Below are 4,707 nucleotides of genomic sequence, written 5' to 3' on the forward strand. Positions count from 1 at the left end.
TCATGTCCCAGTCTCAGTCACATGCAACACATAACAACACAAACACTCTGAAACATACAACGCAGTCACACTTTCCTTCAGTGACATTAATGTCGAGCTGTTTTCCAGGTTGAATGCAACTGTGAACAAATTTGTATCAAAGAAGTTGCCTTTGAAATATCAGCACAGAATTTCTGTCCAAGGAGGAACAGCCATTCCAAACTCACATCCTTCACAAAGGCTGTTTTCTCTTGTGACGAAAATTCATCACGTAATTTGAATTCTCACTTCAAGTTCAGAAAACACAGATGGAAGTGATTGACAAGGTAACTTATACATCACAAATAAGAAAGAAGACTCTGCTGGGAATTGAACCAAGGATCCCCTGTTTAAAAGACAAGTGTTTTAACCAACTAAGCTACAGAGCCAGATGTTATTACAACTAAAATCAGAGGAGTGCACTATTTATTCTCATATAATATCAATATCAAAGGAAAATACAGCAGATGCTGGAAATCTCAAATAAAAACAAGAAACGCTGGAAATACTCATCAGGTCTGGCAGCATCTGTGGAGCGAGAAGCAGAGTTAACGTTTCAGGTCAATGACCCTTCTTCATTCCCTTCTCGATATTCTCATCCCACTTCTCCACAGGTCACAACATATATTATAACTTTTTCCACTTCCTGAAACAGTCAATCATATACTCTGCTCTTCCCAGAATAGAAGACACTGACCAGCTTTCTTTAATGAACAGCAAAATTATCAGTTTATTACAGAACAAGTTTTAACTAGTCATGAAATAAAGCATAAATACACAGGTAGAAATTTTAAAAGTTCCCTTTTTACCTTAACCAACATTTCAAGCCCCTTTCTTACCACAGCCCCACACACGCACTCACACATACACCGGTTAACTGAAAAAAAAGAATTATTTTTTACAATTCTGAGTTCTGTTAAAGACAAAAACAACACTTGGGCTGATTACTTGTTCATTCCTGAAGAAAACAGCAGATGAGATATGTTGTTCCAAAACTGGCATACAGTCTAACTTCTGAGTATGCGTAGACAGGTCACTCGGGTCTTTTAGAACAGTTTTCTAGAGGCAGTGTTGAGAATTAATTTTAGCAGGCTTTCTTCAAAGACAGGAGAAGAGATGAATTGACACAGTGAAGTTCTCAGGGTCTTTTAAAGATTTGCTGCAAAACAACGTGGGTTGTGATCTTCTCTCCTTCCTTGACACTTCTTCAGGCTAACTTTATCAGCTGCTCACTCCAGAAGGTAAAACACAATGACTGCTATAAATAAAAGCTTGTGATTTTTCTGCCCTCTTCGGTGTGTGCTGCTGCTGCCGGGTTTGTCCAATCAAGAGGCGCAACTGACTTCTCTGTCCACATTTCCCCCTGTTACCAGGGTTTCTGTTCGACATTTAACTTGAGTCATATGACAACCAGTAAACATAGTTGCCAAATTAATATTTTCAGTACCCTCTTGAAAAAGAACTGGTCTGACATTTATTAAGTTTGACGATGAATTCCTCAAAAAGAATTTCACAAAAAAAAATTCAAAATCACTTCCATAACATCATGTACTTTCCCTGAGCTACAGGTTATTGGAAGTCTCTCTGGCTGTGTTTATTTTTGTTGATTTTTCACTCAGGTTCTTTCTGAATCCATGCGTTTGCAGCACTTTGTCAGTGAGAAACATGGAGATATGCTTAAAGATTTCGCTGCAAATTATTCAAATCTCCATCTTTCTCCGAACTTTGCAGAAAAACATTAATGTGGGAATCACACACATCAGGCCGTCAAACCTCTACGTTAAACATTGAAAGGTGACAGTGTTTATTGTGACGGGGTTCCATTTATTCAGACACATCTGGTATAAAAGTGCTCAAGAAATGATTCACACATGTAATGTATTTGTATATTATGTGCATGACATAATAATGCAAATGAACAATTCCTTGCACTTGCCACGCTTGGTGCATATTTTCTCTGCTAATGCCCCCTGAATATATTAGAGAAAATGGTGATGAGGATGAGATAAAAGTTTGTAAATATAGGCAGCAAACAGCAGCAGGGACTGCAGTAAACAGGATCAGGCAGCTCCTGGTGACCTACCTGCTCGGATGGTGGAGATTTTAGGTAGATTGTAGGGCCACAGAATGTCTCTTCAGTTGAATGAGATACCGCAGGGTCTTCCTGTGCATCTGATTCAAATTGCTTATTTGGGACAATATGGCTGCACACATTTGGGACACATCGGAAGGTGGGGAACTGATGAGAGGGCTTGAGAACCATTCAGTTCATATATTGAAAGAATGGACATGTTTTTCAGAGCTAATAACATTTTGGAATTTGAAGGTGAAAGTGCAGAGGTCAAGACTCAGTATAAGGCAATTCTTGAGGGCAAGAAAGCAATTTTGCGAATGGAAATTAGCCTGGAAGTGTATGACCAGCTAACAAAGCACCCAGCTCCCATCAAGGCATAAGATGTGCCATTCAAAACAATCATCACCAAGTTGGAGGAACATTTCAACCCGAAGCCACCAGAGATCACGGCAAGCTAGAAATTTGGAAGCAGAAATCAGAAAAGTAGTGAAACAGTTGGTGAGTACATTGTGGCATGAAGAATTTATCACCACATTGCAACTTAGGCATATTCTTAGACCGTCCATTATGAGACAGATTTGTGCTTATATTGGTGGATGAGAAAAGATACTAAACACACAAAATCTCACATTCGAGCTCGCATGTAAGATTGCTCTTTCCATGGAGATTGCATCAAAGAATGCTCGAGAATTTCAGCCTGTGCCAGTGATTGTAACACACTTCAGGGGAACTTAAAAAAACTGGTAAAATGGGCTTTCACATGGCAGTTAAAATTTACACAGAGAATTGTGAAGAGATGCAATTTGGGAGGAAGAATAAGGAGAGGCCATATAAATTAAATGGTACTATTCTAAAGTGGGTGCCAGAACAGAGAGACAATGTACACCAATCTTAGAATGTTTGAAAAGGCTTCTAAGAGCAAACAGGACACTTGGCTTTATTAATAGAGACATATAGTAAAAGCAAATAAGTTATGATAAACCTTTATAAAATACTGGGTCTGAATGGCCTACTCCTCTACCTCCACAGAAAGCTTCCATTCCAGGTTTGCACACACTCGTCAGGATCACTCTCCACAGATCCCGCCACTCCAGGCTCGGACATCAGGATCACTTTCCATAGATCCCACCACTCCATGCATGGATATCTCCCTCATGATCAGATCACAGGTCCTGAGTCCTGCCACATCCAGTCATGAATGATGGTAGACAATTAAATAACTAACCAAATGAGGAGGCTCCAAAAAATCCCCATCCTCAATAATGGTGGAGCCAAAGCTAAATCATTTACAACCATCTTACATCAGACATTGCTCAGTGGATGATTCATCTCGGCCTCCTGAGGTCCCCAGCATCACAGTTTCCAGTCTTCAGCCAATTCGATTCACTCCACATGATAGCAAGAAACAACTGAAGTCACTCGATACAGCAACGACAATACGCCCTAACAACGTCCCGGCTCCAGTACTGAAGAATTGTGCTCCAGAACTAGCTGTGCTCTCAGCCACACTGTTCCAGTAGAGCTACAACACAGGCATCTACCCGACAATGTGGAAAATTGCCCAAGTGTGCCCACTCCATAAAAAAAAGCAGGACAAATCCAATCTGACCAATTACCACCCCATCAGTCTCCCATCAATCATCAGCAAAGTGATGGAAGATGTCATCAACAGTGCGATCAAGCACCAGACACTTAGCAATAATCTGCTCATCGATGCTCAGTTTAGGTTCTGCCAGGGATCCCCAACCCCAGGCAAATACTTGGCAGGTAGAGTATAATGTGGCAAAATGTGAGGTTATCCACTTTGGTAAAAAGAATGGAAAAGCAAAATATTATTTAAATTGTGAGAGATTACAGAATGCTGCGGTATAGAAGGATCTGGGTGTCCTCGCACATGAATCACAAAAAGCTACCATGCAGGTAGAGCAAATAATTAGGAAGGCAAATGGAATGTTGCCCTTTATTTCAAGGGGGATGGAGTATAAAAGAAGAGAAGTCTTGCTGCAAATGTACAGGTGTTGGTGAAACCACACCTGGAGTACTGTGTACAGTTTTGGTCTCCTTATTTAAGGAGGGATATACTTGCATTGGAGGCAGTTCAGAGAAGGTTCACTGGATTGATTCCTGTGATGAAGTGGTTGTCTTATGTGGAGAGTTGATCAGGTTGGACCTATACTCATTGGAGTTAAGAAAAATGATAGGTGATCGTATTGAGACATATAAGATTTTGAGGGGGCTTGACAGGGTGGATGCTGAGAGGATGTTTCCCCTCATGGTGGAATTTTGAACTAAGGGACACAGTTTCAGAATAATGGTCTTCCATTTAAGAAGGAAATGAGCAATTTCTTCTCTCAGAGGGTCATTAATCTTTGGAATTCTCTACCGCAGAGAGCAGTGGAGGCTGGGTCATTGAATGTCTTCAAGATTTTTATCTACAAGAGAGCCAAGGGTTATGTGGGCAGGCAAGAAAGTGGGGTTGAGGTCATGATCAGGTCAGCCATGATCCTATTGAATGGCGGAGCAAGATCGAGGGGCCAAATGGCCCACTCCTGCTACTAGTTCTTCTGATCATTGTTTGTATGATCTCATTGCAGCTTGGTCCAAACAGAGACAAA

General features: G+C 40.8%; 1 non-coding gene across 1 annotated transcript; it reads right to left on the reverse strand.

Moving 5' to 3' along the window:
* Window positions 1–333: 333 nt before the first annotated feature.
* Window positions 334–407, reverse strand: trnak-uuu (transfer RNA lysine (anticodon UUU)). Its single transcript has one exon. It is a non-coding gene; the product is annotated as a tRNA-Lys (tRNA).
* Between the last annotated feature and the right edge of the window lie 4,300 nt (window positions 408–4,707).

The sequence above is a fragment of the Heterodontus francisci genome, unplaced genomic scaffold (genome assembly GCF_036365525.1).
Source record: "Heterodontus francisci isolate sHetFra1 unplaced genomic scaffold, sHetFra1.hap1 HAP1_SCAFFOLD_146, whole genome shotgun sequence".
Lineage (NCBI taxonomy): Eukaryota > Metazoa > Chordata > Chondrichthyes > Heterodontiformes > Heterodontidae > Heterodontus > Heterodontus francisci.